Source organism: Octopus bimaculoides, chromosome 4 (genome assembly GCF_046866305.1).
Source record: "Octopus bimaculoides isolate indiv1 chromosome 4, ASM4686630v1, whole genome shotgun sequence".
Classification (NCBI taxonomy): Eukaryota; Metazoa; Mollusca; class Cephalopoda; order Octopoda; family Octopodidae; genus Octopus; species Octopus bimaculoides.
Genome location: NC_142931.1, coordinates 99,889,977 through 99,910,235, shown reverse-complemented (window position 1 = coordinate 99,910,235; position 20,259 = coordinate 99,889,977). Strand labels below are relative to the sequence as shown.

The following is a 20,259-nucleotide window of genomic DNA, read 5'->3' as shown; positions in this document are numbered from 1 at the left end:
TTTCCATGCTAGCATGGGTTATATATTACTTTGTTTATAATTTTGTCCACGTATGCATCTATATATACATGTAGATGTAGGTATGTACATATATGTACGTATATATGCATATATTCATAAATTATTTGTATATATATATATATATATATATATATATGTATGTATGTATGTATGTTACGGAGAAGTACTAGCATAGCAAGTGACCTGATCTGAGATCGTGTGCTGGAACGAAAACAATTACAGCATGGAAGGTGTTTATAAGCCATTTAAAATAACACACAAAAACCGTTAGATTCACTTCAACCAACATCTAAATTTAATTTGTCAAAATATTTTCGTCGCTTTGAGACCGCGACCTGTTCACTGACAAAATTCTGTTTCGTCTGAGAAATTAACTGTTAGTTCATGATAAATATGTACGTATGTATGTATGCATGTATGTATGTATGTATGTATACATGTGTGCGTATGCATCTGTGTACACGCATGTGCATGTGTGCATGCCTATACGCATGCATGTATGTTATCAATCAGTTTCATTTCTATATTTCTTGTCCATAGAGAGAGCCGGACTCTAACGTAGATTCAAGGCTCCTTCATTGGAACTTTTATCAACATCATCTAGGTATTTGTGCATATGTGTGTGTGCAGTATTTGGGGTTAGTGAATGCGCAGATTTGTATGTTTGTTTTATGGATGCGTTTTTATGTATGTATTTTCATGTCTAGGCGTATGCATATGTATTTCTGTGCTAAATTTTTGGAAAGTTTTACATATCTTTGCAGTTCCATTGATGGCTTGAATCTGTAGTCTTCTAATCAGCCTTTTTATTTCAGGTTTTGAGAACCCTAATTTTTCCAGGTTTTTGTTGTGGCAGTTCGTTACATATCCCAATCCCCAACAATCACGGGTATGAATCTGAACTTGTAGTCTGGGTGGACTATCTGCAAATTTCTCTGTAGCTTGGTGTAGTTGTTCTCTTTTTCTCTAATCTTTAGTGTGATGTTGACATCCGCAGGACAGCTGATTTAGAATGTGTTCGAATTTTGTTTTCGCTCCTGTGGTGTATGCGTGCGGAGAAGAATATTTCTTAATCCAATCGGCAATGTTTTTGTTAAAAAACAAACAAACTGTAATTTGAAACATTTCAATTGATCCTAAAGCAAAGCTATTTTGATTTTTAAAAATGGAAAAAAAAACAAGTTTAAACGAGGGAACTATTCATACAACTCCTTAATTACTTTGAAACCAGACACAGTGGTTGACGTGTATGGAATTGTTAAATTTCATAAGTTGCCATTTAAAACCAAGGGCACCGACTACATGATGATTGTGACAATTGTTGACCTCCCTCTACCAATTTGAAATGAAAAGACGGGATCCTGGCCTCTCTCTGTAAAGGACTCTTCCGCTTTCTTGACCTCTCTCTGTAAAGGGCTCTTCCTCTTTCTTGACCTCTTCTCGCCAATATTGTTCACAATTGAATTTAAGTTTTGATACTAGTGTGTCGCGCAAATTTTTCGAAGCCCACATTGCCAAAATGTCTTCACCTCGTACTGAATTATGGAAAAGGTACAGGAGGATATTTTTCTGGATTTTTTGAAAGAAAACAAGTTAATTGCACAAAAAAAAAAGAAAAGAATGTACTTGTCGTCGTCAAATGAAAATTCAATCTTTTCAACGTGCTATTGACGGAGTTATTTGGCGATGTAATTCATGCAGTAAAATGATCTTTATAAGGAAAAATACTTTTTTAGAGAACTACCACTTGACAGTGTTTACATTATTTCAAATAATAGCAGACTTTATATCTGAATTGCCAGTAACCTGTTCCATGAGTTGGAACAATATTACCAACGACACGGCCATTCAATGGTCCGAATACTGCCGAGAAATATGTTCAGCCAAGTTACTGAAAGATAAGAAATAGTGAGGTGGACTGAACCACATCGTACAAGTGGATGAAAGCCTGCTTTTCAAGAGGAAATATGAGGTTGGCAGAATAGTTGAAAAGTTTTGGGTGATAGGCTTTTACAATGTCACTCAGAAAAAGGGCTACCTGCAACATATAACCGATAGAAAGGCTGAAACGTTAGAAGCTGCAATCATTGAAAATGTGGAGCCAGGAACTACGATTTTCACGGATATGTGGCCCAGTTACCAAAATCTTCAGAAACTGGGATACATTCATGGTACCGTGAACCATTCACAGAATTTTGTTGATCCCGTTACTGGGGTATGTACCAATAATGTAGAGGCATTCTGGTCACGGATAAAACGTAGACTGAAATACAAAAGTGGATCATGTGGTAACATGAAATGGTCACATATTGATGAGGCAATGTACCGTGATTATTACGATATGAAGTGGGAGAACTTTCAGACATTTATCAAGCGCATAGCCAAAATATATCCACAGTGATTTCAGAAAGGTAAAAGTAAAAATTAGTTTGTTTTTTTTTCTTTTTTTGCTTTCGAATTTAGTTACAGGCTTTCTTTCTTTTTTTTTTATTTTTTTTTTTCGTTTTCGAATACATGTTCTCTGGTAAAAAGTGTGAAACTTGCAGTTCAACTTCCTGAGTAAATGCAAGATTTGGATTGTCCGCGTTTAGCTGTTATTACTAGCATATCAAGTTTCGTGGTGGGGACTCCACATGCCATGAGGTTTGGAGACGCCACTACGAAAGATTGCTCAATAAAGAGAATGAATGGGAGAAAGAGAGTCTGCCAAATGTCGACCCCACAGAGGGATCAGCTATCCGAGTCGACAGTACCATGGTAGATAAAGCAATTAAGAGCATGAAGACAGGGAAAGCCCCCGGCCCATCAGGAATCACTGCAGAGATGCTCAAAATATCTGGCAGTGTCGGCTTTAACCTAGTCACCTGTATTGCGAGCCAGGTGATACACGAAGGAGTCATACCCAATTGCAAGGAAGGAATGGAGATGCCTTCTCCTGGTTGCTTATTGATAGTCGAAGAGATGGCTGCATGGTTCCTAAAGCTTCCAGTCTAAATTATACATTCACAGATGTGAACAGAAAGAAGATTAAAAGCTTGTTTTGTGTTAAACAGCAAATTCAAGACTTTAGGTGCCAATATTTGATAAAAAATCTTGAACAACTCCAGGAAGGAACTTTTTTTGATTTCGTCTGCCAAGTTGAAGACACGAGGAACAGAGTGGATGGATGTTTTTCAACTCTGTCTAATTAATATTGAACTTTCTCGCCTCCGAAAAACTTGAAGTTAGTTTCCATCTACCAAATCCACTCACAAGGCTTTGGTTGGCCCGGGGCTATAGTAGAAGACACTTGAAGGAAGGAATGGAGATGCCTTCTCCTGGTTGGTTATTGATAGTCGAAGAGATGGCTGCATGGTTCCTAAAGCTTCCAGTCTAAATTATACATTCACAGATGTTGACAGAAGATGGTGCCAATATTTGATAAAAAATCTTGAACTCCAGGAAGGAACTTATTTTGATTTCGTCTGCCAAGTTGAAGACACGGGGAGTGTTCGACTCACCATGACGGCGGACTGAGAATTTTTTGTGAAAAACTTTTTGTCTCACTTAATTGCGAGAACTGTTGTTTTTGTGGGTGTATCTCGCCTTCGAGAAACTTGAAAAAAAATTCTAACAATTTGTGAAGGATTTCTCTGTGTTCCTGTTGCTGTGACCCTGGATTGCTTTTGTTGGAATACCTTATTGGAGTACCTGTGGGCTAGGATTGCCGAGTGGCCAGAATTGTGTTGCTGTTTCTTGAACTGTCTTCCTTCCTTCTTTTTCTCTGCTCTGTCTTCCTGTTCTTTTTGTATTTATTTATTTATTTATTTTTTACTGTGAACCATTTTGTTGAACTTTTCGCTGGATTTTTGTGGAATATTTTGAACTTTTTTTGAAGGCATGGCAAAAAAGAATAAAACTGTCTTGGAGTGGAAACTGTGCCCACCCAAGCAGTGGTTGAAAGAAATGGAGAAGAGGACAGTGGTCATACGGACCTATTGTAGGTCATGCAATGCCATTACCCTCTTCAACAAAGAGGTTATTGAAAGAGAGTTAGCAATTTGTTTGCCAGCAAAGAAATTTTTCATCTCCAGGGGGGGTCAAGTACGCAATGGTGTGGTTGTTGTTGGACTCCCCTGAGGAAGCTGCTAATGCGGCCAGTCAGACTCTACAGGGGGAGGTAATTTTGTTCCTCCCCTCTTACTGCGGAAGGTGAACAATTAGAGCATGGGTTCATGGACTACCCCCAGGTGCCAAGGCCGAGTGCATCGCTGATACCATCCAGAAGGGCTTGGGGAACAGTGGGCCCAGGCGCCTTAATGTGCACATGTCACCTGCGGTCAACTGGCAGGGTGCCATGGCGACATTGACCTTGTGGTCCCCAGTGGCTGTAGGAGACATGTGCTTTCCTGATTTTTTGAAGATGGCCGGGGCCAGGTATCCGGTTATTATTGAGGGTCGGCAACCGAGATGCCATATGTGCCTAGAAGCTGGCCACATAAAGAAGGACTACCCCCAGGAACGTAATAAGGCCCTGGAGCAGGAAAAAGTGCCCGCTGCCCCCCCCCCCCCCCATTGGAAGGGGAGACAGCGGAAGTCGTGGAGGATGTTGCCTCCACGAAAAGAAAAAGGAAGGTGAGCAACAATGGTTGCTCACCAGTTGAAACAGAGGTTGAGGGGGAGGTGAAGATCCCCTCGAGTGTGCCGAAGGAGGCCCTAACCCCCGAAACCTCTAAAAAGAAAAAGAGAAAAAGAAGAAATGGGAAGCGGTCGGCGGACGTTTATGTGCCACGGACCAAACCAGTGACCGCTCCGGAAGGAAATGTGCCATCGGAGAGGAAGACCCTGTGAGCGGGAATTGTGCCGCTGGCAGGACAAGGTGTAATCCAACATGCTGAGGAGGAGGAAGTGTGTGTCCTCCTGTACCTCAGGGGTGGGGAGGTTGAGAAGCACTTGAACTACAAGCACGGGCCCGAAAGATACGTTTCGGCCAGCAAAAGTAGTTCAAGGTGGCCCCAGCGGTAATAACCCGTAGCACCCGTGAAGAGGTGGCAGCCGCCTGTAGTAGCCTGAGATGCCTTCTCCTGGTTGCTTATTGATAGTCGAAGAGATGGCTGCATGGTTCCTAAAGCTTCCAGTCTAAATTATACATTCACAGATGTGAACAGAAAGAAGATTAAAAGCTTGTTTTGTGTTAAACAGCAAATTCAAGACTTTAGGTGCCAATATTTGATAAAAAATCTTGAACAACTCCAGGAAGGAACTTTTTTTGATTTCGTCTGCCAAGTTGAAGACACGAGGAACAGAGTGGATGGATGTTTTTCAACTCTGTCTAATTAATATTGAACTTTCTCGCCTCCGAAAAACTTGAAGTTAGTTTCCATCTACCAAATCCACTCACAAGGCTTTGGTTGGCCCGGGGCTATAGTAGAAGACACTTGAAGGAAGGAATGGAGATGCCTTCTCCTGGTTGCTTATTGATAGTCGAAGAGATGGCTGCATGGTTCCTAAAGCTTCCAGTCTAAATTATACATTCACAGATGTGAACAGAAAGAAGATTAAAAGCTTGTTTTGTGTTAAACAGCAAATTCAAGACTTTAGGTGCCAATATTTGATAAAAAATCTTGAACAACTCCAGGAAGGAACTTTTTTTGATTTTGTCTGCCAAGTTGAAGACACGAGGAACAGAGTGGATGGATGTTTTTCAACTCTGTCTAATTAATATTGAACTTTCTCGCCTCCAGTCTCAATTATACATTCACAGATGTTGACAGAAGATGGTGCCAATATTTGATAAAAAATCTTGAACTCCAGGAAGGAACTTATTTTGATTTCGTCTGCCAAGTTGAAGACACGGGGCGTGTTCGACTCACCATGACGGCGGACTGAGAATTTTTTGTGAAAAACTTTTTGTCTCACTTAATTGCGAGAACTGTTGTTTTTGTGGGTGTATCTCGCCTTCGAGAAACTTGAAAAAAAATTCTAACAATTTGTGAAGGATTTCTCTGTGTTCCTGTTGCTGTGACCCTGGATTGCTTTTGCTGGAATACCTTATTGGAGTACCTGTGGGCTAGGATTGCCGAGTGGCCAGAATTGTGTTGCTGTTTCTTGAACTGTCTTCCTTCCTTCTTTTTCTCTGCTCTGTCTTCCTGTTCTTTTTGTATTTATTTATTTATTTATTTTTTACTGTGAACCATTTTGTTGAACTTTTCGCTGGATTTTTGTGGAATATTTTGAACTTTTTTTGAAGGTATGGCAAAAAAGAATAAAACTGTCTTGGAGTGGAAACTGTGCCCACCCAAGCAGTGGTTGCAAGAAATGGAGAAGAGGACAGTGGTCATACGGACCTATTGTAGGTCATGCAATGCCATTACCCTCTTCAACAAAGAGGTTATTGAAAGAGAGTTAGCAATTTGTTTGCCAGCAAAGAAATTTTTCATCTCCAGGGGGGTCAAGTACGCAATGGTGTGGTTGTTGTTCGACTCCCCTGAGGAAGCTGCTAATGCGGCCAGTCAGACTCTGCAGGGGGAGGTAATTTTGTTCCTCCCCTCTTACTGCGGAAGGTGAACAATTAGAGCATGGGTTCATGGACTACCCCCAGGTGCCAAGGCCGAGTGCATCGCTGATACCATCCAGAAGGGCTTGGGGAACAGTGGGCCCAGGCGCCTTAATGTGCACATGTCACCTGCGGTCAACTGGCAGGGTGCCATGGCGACATTGACCTTGTGGTCCCCAGTGGTTGTAGGAGACATGTGCTTTCCTGATTTTTTGAAGATGGCCGGGGCCAGGTATCCGGTTATTATTGAGGGTCGGCAACCGAGATGCCATATGTGCCTAGAAGCTGGCCACATAAAGAAGAACTACCCCCAGGAACGTAATAAGGCCCTGGAGCAGGAAAAAGTGCCCGCTGCCCCCCCCCCCCCCACCCATTGGAAGGGGAGACAGCGGAAGTCGTGGAGGATGTTGCCTCCACGAAAAGAAAAAGGAAGGTGAGCAACAATGGTTGCTCACCAGTTGAAACAGAGGTTGAGGGGGAGGTGAAGATCCCCTCGAGTGTGCCGAAGGAGGCCCTAACCCCCGAAACCTCTAAAAAGAAAAAGAGAAAAAGAAGAAATGGGAAGCGGTCGGCGGACGTTTATGTGCCACGGACCAAACCAGTGACCCCTCCGGAAGGAAATGTGCCATCGGAGAGGAAGACCCTGTCAGCGGGAATTGTGCCGCTGGCAGGACAAGGTGTAATCCAACATGCTGAGGAGGAGGAAGAGTGTGTCCTCCTGTACCTCAGGGGTGGGGAGGTTGAGAAGCACTTGAACTACAAGCACGGGCCCGAAAGATACGTTTCGGCCAGCAAAAGTAGTTCAAGGTGGCCCCAGCGGTAATAACCCGTAGCACCCGTGAAGAGGTGGCAGCCGCCTGTAGTAGCCTCGCGTGCATGTGCTTCAGTACAGAAGCTGAATTGAATATGGAAAGTTGCCTGTGGGCGGCGGAACGCCTGCTCGCAAGGTATATGAACTGAATTGTTTTGTATTGTGATTATAAATATGTTTATTTATTTTTGAACAAATGTATTCGAGGGGTTGCTGATCTGTGGGCGTCGGCGCCCCTCTCATTTTTCATATGTATCATCTTTTCATTCAACATTTGTCTTTGTCCAGCCCTAGCTACGGCCATTCTATGCAAAGCCTATATGGCTAATTAATGAAATAAAGTTGTTGCTGTCTCTGTTGTCGAAAAAGATATTTGCTTTTTACTTCAAGTCTGGGATGGCACCCATTCTTCTTATCCACTCTATACTGTTGAAGTAGAAGTAATTGGTTTACCTCGGTTTTCCTTCCTTTTGATTTGGTAATTGTAGATATTAAACGACATTTACTATCACTAGGTGAGCATTTTGACAAATATTTCTCGAAAGATGTTCCAGATAGTATTGAAAATTTTGACTGGATCAGAGATCCGTTTAATGTTGAAATAGCTGATGACATGCTCACAGGAAATGAACTGGAAGAACTGGCTGAAATTTCATGCAGCAACCACTTTCGAAATTCTGGCTTACTGTAGCCTCCGAGTATCCATTGTTATCTCGAAAGACAGTACCATGGTAGATAAAGCAATTAAGAGCATGAAGACAGGGAAAGCCCCCGGCCCATCAGGAATCACTGCAGAGATGCTCAAAATAACTGGCAGTGTCGGCTATAGCCTAGTCACCCGTATTGCGAGCCAGGTGATACACGAAGGAGTCATACCCAATTGCAAGGAAGGAATGGAGATGCCTTCTCCTGGTTGCTTATTGATAGTCGAAGAGATGGCTGCATGGTTCCTAAAGCTTCCAGTCTAAATTATGCATTCACAGATCTGAACAGAAAGAAGATTAAAAGCTTGTTTTGTGTTAAACAGCAAATTCAAGACTTTAGGTGCCAATATTTGATAAAAAATCTTGAACAACTCCAGGAAGGAACTTTTTTTGATTTCGTCTGCCAAGTTGAAGACACGAGGAACAGAGTGGATGGATGTTTTTCAACTCTGTCTAATTAATATTGAACTTTCTCGCCTCCGAAAAACTTGAAGTTAGTTTCCATCTACCAAATCCACTCACAAGGCTTTGGTTGGCCCGGGGCTATAGTAGAAGACACTTGAAGGAAGGAATGGAGATGCCTTCTCCTGGTTGGTTATTGATAGTCGAAGAGATGGCTGCATGGTTCCTAAAGCTTCCAGTCTCAATTATACATTCACAGATGTTGACAGAAGATGGTGCCAATATTTGATAAAAAATCTTGAACTCCAGGAAGGAACTTATTTTGATTTCGTCTGCCAAGTTGAAGACACGGGGCGTGTTCGACTCACCATGACGGCGGACTGAGAATTTTTTGTGAAAAACTTTTTGTCTCACTTAATTGCGAGAACTGTTGTTTTTGTGGGTGTATCTCGCCTTCGAGAAACTTGAAAAAAAATTCTAACAATTTGTGAAGGATTTCTCTGTGTTCCTGTTGCTGTGACCCTGGATTGCTTTTGCTGGAATACCTTATTGGAGTACCTGTGGGCTAGGATTGCCGAGTGGCCAGAATTGTGTTGCTGTTTCTTGAACTGTCTTCCTTCCTTCTTTTTCTCTGCTCTGTCTTCCTGTTCTTTTTGTATTTATTTATTTATTTATTTTTTACTGTGAACCATTTTGTTGAACTTTTCGCTGGATTTTTGTGGAATATTTTGAACTTTTTTTGAAGGTATGGCAAAAAAGAATAAAACTGTCTTGGAGTGGAAACTGTGCCCACCCAAGCAGTGGTTGCAAGAAATGGAGAAGAGGACAGTGGTCATACGGACCTATTGTAGGTCATGCAATGCCATTACCCTCTTCAACAAAGAGGTTATTGAAAGAGAGTTAGCAATTTGTTTGCCAGCAAAGAAATTTTTCATCTCCAGGGGGGTCAAGTACGCAATGGTGTGGTTGTTGTTCGACTCCCCTGAGGAAGCTGCTAATGCGGCCAGTCAGACTCTGCAGGGGGAGGTAATTTTGTTCCTCCCCTCTTACTGCGGAAGGTGAACAATTAGAGCATGGGTTCATGGACTACCCCCAGGTGCCAAGGCCGAGTGCATCGCTGATACCATCCAGAAGGGCTTGGGGAACAGTGGGCCCAGGCGCCTTAATGTGCACATGTCACCTGCGGTCAACTGGCAGGGTGCCATGGCGACATTGACCTTGTGGTCCCCAGTGGTTGTAGGAGACATGTGCTTTCCTGATTTTTTGAAGATGGCCGGGGCCAGGTATCCGGTTATTATTGAGGGTCGGCAACCGAGATGCCATATGTGCCTAGAAGCTGGCCACATAAAGAAGAACTACCCCCAGGAACGTAATAAGGCCCTGGAGCAGGAAAAAGTGCCCGCTGCCCCCCCCCCCACCCATTGGAAGGGGAGACAGCGGAAGTCGTGGAGGATGTTGCCTCCACGAAAAGAAAAAGGAAGGTGAGCAACAATGGTTGCTCACCAGTTGAAACAGAGGTTGAGGGGGAGGTGAAGATCCCCTCGAGTGTGCCGAAGGAGGCCCTAACCCCCGAAACCTCTAAAAAGAAAAAGAGAAAAAGAAGAAATGGGAAGCGGTCGGCGGACGTTTATGTGCCACGGACCAAACCAGTGACCCCTCCGGAAGGAAATGTGCCATCGGAGAGGAAGACCCTGTCAGCGGGAATTGTGCCGCTGGCAGGACAAGGTGTAATCCAACATGCTGAGGAGGAGGAAGAGTGTGTCCTCCTGTACCTCAGGGGTGGGGAGGTTGAGAAGCACTTGAACTACAAGCACGGGCCCGAAAGATACGTTTCGGCCAGCAAAAGTAGTTCAAGGTGGCCCCAGCGGTAATAACCCGTAGCACCCGTGAAGAGGTGGCAGCCGCCTGTAGTAGCCTCGCGTGCATGTGCTTCAGTACAGAAGCTGAATTGAATATGGAAAGTTGCCTGTGGGCGGCGGAACGCCTGCTCGCAAGGTATATGAACTGAATTGTTTTGTATTGTGATTATAAATATGTTTATTTATTTTTGAACAAATGTATTCGAGGGGTTGCTGATCTGTGGGCGTCGGCGCCCCTCTCATTTTTCATATGTATCATCTTTTCATTCAACATTTGTCTTTGTCCAGCCCTAGCTACGGCCATTCTATGTAAAGCCTATATGGCTAATTAATGAAATAAAGTTGTTGCTGTCTCTGTTGTCGAAAAAGATATTTGCTTTTTACTTCAAGTCTGGGATGGCACCCATTCTTCTTATCCACTCTATACTGTTGAAGTAGAAGTAATTGGTTTACCTCGGTTTTCCTTCCTTTTGATTTGGTAATTGTAGATATTAAACGACATTTAATATCACTAGGTGAGCATTTTGACAAATATTTCTCGAAAGATGTTCCAGATAGTATTGAAAATTTTGACTGGATCAGAGATCCGTTTAATGTTGAAATAGCTGATGACATGCTCACAGGAAATGAACTGGAAGAACTGGCTGAAATTTCATGCAGCAACCACTTTCGAAATTCTGGCTTACTGTAGCCTCCGAGTATCCATTGTTATCTCGAAAGACAGTACCATGGTAGATAAAGCAATTAAGAGCATGAAGACAGGGAAAGCCCCCGGCCCATCAGGAATCACTGCAGAGATGCTCAAAATAACTGGCAGTGTCAGCTATAGCCTAGTCACCCGTATTGCGAGCCAGGTGATACACGAAGGAGTCATACCCAATTGCAAGGAAGGAATGGAGATGCCTTCTCCTGGTTGTTTATTGATAGTCGAAGAGATGGCTGCATGGTTCCTAAAGCTTCCAGCCTAAATTATACATTCACAGATGTTGACAGAAGACATTAGGTGTCAATAAAGAGAAGTTTGAAGTGGTATGGCTTGACCTAGCTAATGCATATGACTCAGTGCCACACGAATTACTGATAAGAGCCATGGACCACTTCCACATTCCAGACAAAGTGATCAAAATAATGAGGATGTACTATGACAGTTTCGAAATGAGGTTTACAGCTGGAAATTTTACAACAGATTGGCACCGATTGGAGATTGGCATTGCTGCTGGCTGTACAATATCTGTCACGTGGTTTATCTAAGTCATGGAGTTGATTTTGAAAGCGGTGGAATTTTCGGTACAAATCACCCATGTACAATCGCCTAAGAAAGCCTTCATGGATGATGTGACACTTTTAGCTACAGATAAACAAGTCATGCAGGATGCCCTCTTGAGACTAGATGAACATGTGAGGTGGTCTAGGATGCGGTTTAGAGAAAAAAAGTTGCGTAGTCTGACATTTGTTAAGGGAGTGCAGAAAGAATTCAAGTTTCGAATAGCTGAAGAAAGCATTCCAACTGTCAAAGAATAACCCGTCAAGAGCTAGGGGCGTGTATACGCTGGAACATTGTCAGATAGAAGTCGCGGAATGGAAATCATGAAACAAGCCGAGGCTGGATTATCAGCGATTGATAACTCGAAGTTACCAGGTAACTATAAAATTTGGTGCTTGCAGTTCGGTTTGTTCCCACGACTTTCGTGGCCACTCTTAATATACGAGGTAGCTTGTCACGAGTTCAAATCATTGAACAAAAATGTAATGTGTTCATTAGAAAGTTGCTAGGCCTACCTCGGATGTCGAACAGTTCAGCTCTTTATTGTAAAAGAGGTTCGTTGCAGTTACCACTAGCATCAATAGTCGAAATATACAAACTAGGGAAGATACGGACGGTGATGATGCTGAGAGAATCGAAGGATACGGAAATCAGGCAAAACCCACCAGAGGTGAAAACAGCCAGGAAGTGGAAAGCAGAAGCAGAGACTGATGACATCTTGTCTTCTCTTATATACAGAGATATGGTGGGTGCAACACAGAACCATCAGAGAGGACTTGGTTTTGGCGCAAATCAGTTTAGACCGTTTGTAGATATGATGCGGAGCGAACGCAGATCTGTTGTTAGCAACAGCATCAAAACAAGAGAAGCAGAGAGAAGAGAGCTTCATTTGATATGATGCAGTCAACAAGGATAGATAAAGAGATGGGAAGAACATGTTGTTGAGAAGAAAATACGTTGGGATGAAATATGGAAGTGGACGACATCTCGGCTAAGTTTTCTGATTCGTTCATCCTATGATGTTTTGCCATCACCTAGGAATCTCGTAAGATGGAACATCTCAGAGAATGACATATGCAAATGCAGAAAGGTCAGAGCACTGAAACATATTCTTTCCAACTGTGCCTTAGCATTGAATAGATATACATGGAGACACAACCTGGTCCTAAAGTTTAACTTCAATGCTATGAAGAACCAAATTCATCTCAACAACACTGAGAAAAAACCGTTGAAGGAACCATCTAAAGATTTTATTACTTTCGTATGCTCAGGTCAGCGGATCCGTTTCAAGTAAAAGAACAAGAAACTTCCTGTGAGAAATGAAAAGTGGAACGACTATTGGGAAGTGACTGCAGATTTGCCTGGGTGGCAGGCATTCTTTCCCATCCCAGTTACGGAAAAACCTGACATTTTAATGTGGTGTGAAAGAAGGAAAGTTGTAAATCTAGTCGAGTTAACGGTTCCTCATGAAGATAATATGGACGCCACGCGGACTCGAAAGATGGACCGTTATGTAAACCTCCTCGAGAAATGTGAAGATGCAGGCTGGAAAGCGGAGCATTTTCCAATCGAAGTTGGATGTAGAGGATTTGTAGGACAAAGTGTGAGACGACTGCTGTTATCATTAGACCTAACTCATCGTAAGGTAAATGCCACCATGACCGATATCCAAAATACAGTGGAGACGGCTAGCCACTGGATTTGGTTAAAAAGAGACGATGAGCGATGGCTAGAGAAATATTGAGCTTTGTTTTAATAATCAGTTGATCTAGCAAGCGGGGCCTCATATCAGTGAGGGGGGGCCGGTGCGCATTGATGCCGTCTGACATTTGTTAAGGGAGTGCAGAAAGAATTCAAGTTTCGAATAGCTGAAGAAAGCATTCCAACAGTCAAAGAAGAACCCGTCAAGAGCTTGGGGTGTGTATACGCTGGAACATTGTCAGATAGAAGTCGGGGAATGGAAATCATGAAACAAGCCGAGGCTGGATTATCAGCGATTGACAAACTCGAAGTTACCAGGTAACTATAAAATTTGGTGCTTGCAGTTCGGTTTGTTCCCGCGATTTTCGTGGCCACTCTTAATATACGAGGTAGCCTTGTTCGACTCCCCTGAGGAAGCTGCTAATGCGGCCAGTCAGACTCTGCAGGGGGAGGTAATTTTGTTCCTCCCCTCTTACTGCAGAAGGAGAACAATTACAGCCTGGGTTCATGTACTACCCCCAGGTGCCAAGGCCGAGTGGATTGCTGATACCATCCGGCAAGGTTTGGGGAACAGTGGACCCAGGCTCCTTAATGTGCACGTCACCTGCGGTCAACTGGCAGGGTGCCATGGCGACATTGACCTTGTGGTCCCCAGTGGCTGTAGGAGACATATGCTTTCCTGATTTCTTGAAGATGGCCTGGGGCCAGGTATCCGGTTATTATTGAGGGTCGGCAACCGAGATGCCATATGTGCCTAGAAGCTGGCCACATAAAGAAGAACTGCCCCCAGGACCGTAATAAGGCCCTGGAGCAGGAAAAAGTGCTCGCTGCCGCCCCCCTCCCATTGGAAGGGAGACAGCGGAAGTCGTGGAGGATGTTGCCTCCACGAAAAGAAAAAGGAAGGTGAGCAACAATGGTTGTTCACCAGTTGAAACAGAAGTTGAGGGGGAGGTGAAGATCCCCTCGAGTGTGCCGAAGGAGGCCCTAACCCCCGAAAACTCTAAAAAGAAAAAGAGAAAAAGAAGAAATGGGAAGCGGTCGGCGGACGTTTATGTGCCACGGACCAAACCAGTGACCCCTCCGGAAGGAAATGTGCCATCGGAGAGGGAGACCCTGTCAGCGGGAATTGTGCCGCTGGCAGGACAAGGTGAAATCCAACATGCTGAAGAGGAGGTAGAGTGTGTCCTCCTGTACCTCAGGGGTGGGGAGGTTGAGAAGCACTTGAACTACGAGCACGGGCCCGAAAGATAAGTTTCGGCCAGCAAAAGTAGTTCAAGGTGGCCCCAGCGGTAATAACCCGTAGCACCCGTGAAGGGGTGGCAGCCGCCTGTAGTAGCCTCGCGTACATGTGCTTCAGTACTGAGGCTGAATTGAATATGGAAAGTTGCCTGTGGGCGGCGGAACGCCTGCTCGCAAGGTATATGAACTGAATTGTTTTGTATTGTGATTATAAATATGTTTATTTATTTTTGAACAAATGTATTCGAGGGGTTGCTGATCTGTGGGCGTCGGCGCCCCTCTCATTTTTCATATGTATCATCTTTTCATTCAACATTTGTCTTTGTCCAGCCCTAGCGACGGCCATTCTATGTAAAGCCTATATGGCTAATTAATGAAATAAAGTTGTTGCTGTCTCTGTTGTCGAAAAAGATATTTGCTTTTTACTTCAAGTCTGGGATGGCACCCATTCTTCTTATCCACTCTATACTGTTGAAGTAGAAGTAATTGGTTTACCTCGGTTTTCCTTCCTTTTGATTTGGTAATTGTAGATATTAAACGACATTTAATATCACTAGGTGAGCATTTTGACAAATATTTCTCGAAAGATGTTCCAGATAGTATTGAAAATTTTGACTGGATCAGAGATCCGTTTAATGTTGAAATAGCTGATGACATGCTCACAGGAAATGAACTGGAAGAACTGGCTGAAATTTCATGCAGCAACCACTTTCGAAATTCTGGCCTACTGTAGCCTCCGAGTATCCATTGTTATCTCGAAAGACAGTACCATGGTAGATAAAGCAATTAAGAGCATGAAGACAGGGAAAGCCCCCGGCCCATCAGGAATCACTGCAGAGATGCTCAAAATAACTGGCAGTGTCAGCTATAGCCTAGTCACCCGTATTGCGAGCCAGGTGATACACGAAGGAGTCATACCCAATTGCAAGGAAGGAATGGAGATGCCTTCTCCTGGTTGTTTATTGATAGTCGAAGAGATGGCTGCATGGTTCCTAAAGCTTCCAGCCTAAATTATACATTCACAGATGTTGACAGAAGACATTAGGTGCCAATAAAGAGAAGTTTGAAGTGGTATGGCTTGACCTAGCTAATGCATATGACTCAGTGCCACACGAATTACTGATAAGAGCCATGGACCACTTCCACATTCCAGACAAAGTGATCAAAATAATGAGGATGTACTATGACAGTTTCGAAATGAGGTTTACAGCTGGAAATTTTACAACAGATTGGCACCGATTGGAGATTGGCATTGCTGCTGGCTGTACAATATCTGTCACGTGGTTTATCTAAGTCATGGAGTTGATTTTGAAAGCGGTGGAATTTTCGGTACAAATCACCCATGTACAATCGCCTAAGAAAGCCTTCATGGATGACGTGACACTTTTAGCTACAGATAAACAAGTCATGCAGGATGCCCTCTTGAGACTAGATGAACATGTGAGGTGGTCTAGGATGCGGTTTAGAGAAAAAAAGTCGCGTAGTCTGACATTTGTTAAGGGAGTGCAGAAAGAATTCAAGTTTCGAATAGCTGAAGAAAGCATTCCAACAGTCAAAGAAGAACCCGTCAAGAGCTAGGGGCGTGTATACGCTGGAACATTGTCAGATAGAAGTCGCGGAATGGAAATCATGAAACAAGCCGAGGCTGGATTATCAGCGATTGATAACTCGAAGTTACCAGGTAACTATAAAATTTGGTGCTTGCAGTTCGGTTTGTTCCCACGACTTTCGTGGCCACTCTTAATATACGAGGTAGCTTGTCACGAGTTCAAATCATTGAACAAAAATGTAATGTGTTCATTAGAAAGTTGCTAGGCCTACCTCGGATGTCGAACAGTTCAGCTCTTTATTGTAAAAGAGGTTCGTTGCAGTTACCACTAGCATCAATAGTCGAAATATACAAACTAGGGAAGATACGGACGGTGATGATGCTGAGAGAATCGAAGGATACGGAAATCAGGCAAAACCCACCAGAGGTGAAAACAGCCAGGAAGTGGAAAGCAGAAGCAGAGACTGATGACATCTTGTCTTCTCTTATATACAGAGATATGGTGGGTGCAACACAGAACCATCAGAGAGGACTTGGTTTTGGCGCAAATCAGTTTAGACCGTTTGTAGATATGATGCGGAGCGAACGCAGATCTGTTGTTAGCAACAGCATCAAAACAAGAGAAGCAGAGAGAAGAGAGCTTCATTTGATATGATGCAGTCAACAAGGATAGATAAAGAGATGGGAAGAACATGTTGTTGAGAAGAAAATACGTTGGGATGAAATATGGAAGTGGACGACATCTCGGCTAAGTTTTCTGATTCGTTCATCCTATGATGTTTTGCCATCACCTAGGAATCTCGTAAGATGGAACATCTCAGAGAATGACATATGCAAATGCAGAAAGGTCAGAGCACTGAAACATATTCTTTCCAACTGTGCCTTAGCATTGAATAGATATACATGGAGACACAACCTGGTCCTAAAGTTTAACTTCAATGCTATGAAGAACCAAATTCATCTCAACAACACTGAGAAAAAACCGTTGAAAGAACCATCTAAAGATTTTATTACTTTCGTATGCTCAGGTCAGCGGATCCGTTTCAAGTAAAAGAACAAGAAACTTCCTGTGAGAAATGAAAAGTGGAACGACTATTGGGAAGTGACTGCAGATTTGCCTGGGTGCCAGGCATTCTTTCCCATCCCAGTTACGGAAAAACCTGACATTTTAATGTGGTGTGAAAGAAGGAAAGTTGTAAATCTAGTCGAGTTAACGGTTCCTCATGAAGATAATATGGACGCCACGCGGACTCGAAAGATGGACCGTTATGTAAACCTCCTCGAGAAATGTGAAGATGCAGGCTGGAAAGCGGAGCATTTTCCAATCGAAGTTGGATGTAGAGGATTTGTAGGACACAGTGTGAGACGACTGCTGTTATCATTAGACCTAACTCATCGTAAGGTAAATACCACCATGACCGATATCCAAAATACAGTGGAGAAGGCTAGCCACTGGATTTGGTTAAAAAGAGACGATGAGCGATGGCTAGAGAAATATTGAGCTTTGTTTTAATAATCAGTTGATCTAGCAAGCGGGGCCTCATATCAGTGAGGGGGGGCCGGTGCGCATTGATGCCGTCTGACATTTGTTAAGGGAGTGCAGAAAGAATTCAAGTTTCGAATAGCTGAAGAAAGCATTCCAACAGTCAAAGAAGAACCCGTCAAGAGCTTGGGGTGTGTATACGCTGGAACATTGTCAGATAGAAGTCGCGGAATGGAAATCATGAAACAAGCCGAGGCTGGATTATCAGCGATTGACAAACTCGAAGTTACCAGGTAACTATAAAATTTGGTGCTTGCAGTTCGGTTTGTTCCCGCGATTTTCGTGGCCACTCTTAATATACGAGGTAGCCTTGTTCGACTCCCCTGAGGAAGCTGCTAATGCGGCCAGTCAGACTCTGCAGGGGGAGGTAATTTTGTTCCTCCCCTCTTACTGCAGAAGGAGAACAATTACAGCCTGGGTTCATGTACTACCCCCAGGTGCCAAGGCCGAGTGGATTGCTGATACCATCCGGCAAGGTTTGGGGAACAGTGGACCCAGGCTCCTTAATGTGCACGTCACCTGCGGTCAACTGGCAGGGTGCCATGGCGACATTGACCTTGTGGTCCCCAGTGGCTGTAGGAGACATATGCTTTCCTGATTTCTTGAAGATGGCCTGGGGCCAGGTATCCGGTTATTATTGAGGGTCGGCAACCGAGATGCCATATGTGCCTAGAAGCTGGCCACATAAAGAAGAACTGCCCCCAGGACCGTAATAAGGCCCTGGAGCAGGAAAAAGTGCTCGCTGCCGCCCCCCTCCCATTGGAAGGGAGACAGCGGAAGTCGTGGAGGATGTTGCCTCCACGAAAAGAAAAAGGAAGGTGAGCAACAATGGTTGCTCACCAGTTGAAACAGAAGTTGAGGGGGAGGTGAAGATCCCCTCGAGTGTGCCGAAGGAGGCCCTAACCCCCGAAAACTCTAAAAAGAAAAAGAGAAAAAGAAGAAATGGGAAGCGGTCGGCGGACGTTTATGTGCCACGGACCAAACCAGTGACCCCTCCGGAAGGAAATGTGCCATCGGAGAGGGAGACCCTGTCAGCGGGAATTGTGCCGCTGGCAGGACAAGGTGAAATCCAACATGCTGAAGAGGAGGTAGAGTGTGTCCTCCTGTACCTCAGGGGTGGGGAGGTTGAGAAGCACTTGAACTACGAGCACGGGCCCGAAAGATAAGTTTCGGCCAGCAAAAGTAGTTCAAGGTGGCCCCAGCGGTAATAACCCGTAGCACCCGTGAAGGGGTGGCAGCCGCCTGTAGTAGCCTCGCGTACATGTGCTTCAGTACTGAGGCTGAATTGAATATGGAAAGTTGCCTGTGGGCGGCGGAACGCCTGCTCGCAAGGTATATGAACTGAATTGTTTTGTATTGTGATTATAAATATGTTTATTTATTTTTGAACAAATGTATTCGAGGGGTTGCTGATCTGTGGGCGTCGGCGCCCCTCTCATTTTTCATATGTATCATCTTTTCATTCAACATTTGTCTTTGTCCAGCCCTAGCGACGGCCATTCTATGTAAAGCCTATATGGCTAATTAATGAAATAAAGTTGTTGCTGTCTCTGTTGTCGAAAAAGATATTTGCTTTTTACTTCAAGTCTGGGATGGCACCCATTCTTCTTATCCACTCTATACTGTTGAAGTAGAAGTAATTGGTTTACCTCGGTTTTCCTTCCTTTTGATTTGGTAATTGTAGATATTAAACGACATTTAATATCACTAGGTGAGCATTTTGACAAATATTTCTCGAAAGATGTTCCAGATAGTATTGAAAATTTTGACTGGATCAGAGATCCGTTTAATGTTGAAATAGCTGATGACATGCTCACAGGAAATGAACTGGAAGAACTGGCTGAAATTTCATGCAGCAACCACTTTCGAAATTCTGGCCTACTGTAGCCTCCGAGTATCCATTGTTATCTCGAAAGACAGTACCATGGTAGATAAAGCAATTAAGAGCATGAAGACAGGGAAAGCCCCCGGCCCATCAGGAATCACTGCAGAGATGCTCAAAATAACTGGCAGTGTCAGCTATAGCCTAGTCACCCGTATTGCGAGCCAGGTGATACACGAAGGAGTCATACCCAATTGCAAGGAAGGAATGGAGATGCCTTCTCCTGGTTGTTTATTGATAGTCGAAGAGATGGCTGCATGGTTCCTAAAGCTTCCAGCCTAAATTATACATTCACAGATGTTGACAGAAGACATTAGGTGCCAATAAAGAGAAGTTTGAAGTGGTATGGCTTGACCTAGCTAATGCATATGACTCAGTGCCACACGAATTACTGATAAGAGCCATGGACCACTTCCACATTCCAGACAAAGTGATCAAAATAATGAGGATGTACTATGACAGTTTCGAAATGAGGTTTACAGCTGGAAATTTTACAACAGATTGGCACCGATTGGAGATTGGCATTGCTGCTGGCTGTACAATATCTGTCACGTGGTTTATCTAAGTCATGGAGTTGATTTTGAAAGCGGTGGAATTTTCGGTACAAATCACCCATGTACAATCGCCTAAGAAAGCCTTCATGGATGACGTGACACTTTTAGCTACAGATAAACAAGTCATGCAGGATGCCCTCTTGAGACTAGATGAACATGTGAGGTGGTCTAGGATGCGGTTTAGAGAAAAAAAGT

The 20,259-nt window shown here is 43.7% G+C and overlaps 1 pseudogene; it reads left to right on the top strand.

Annotated features, from left to right (window-relative positions):
• Positions 1 to 1,563: 1,563 nt before the first annotated feature.
• LOC149136181 (uncharacterized) lies at positions 1,564 to 2,539 on the top strand (annotated as a pseudogene).
• Positions 2,540 to 20,259: the final 17,720 nt, after the last annotated feature.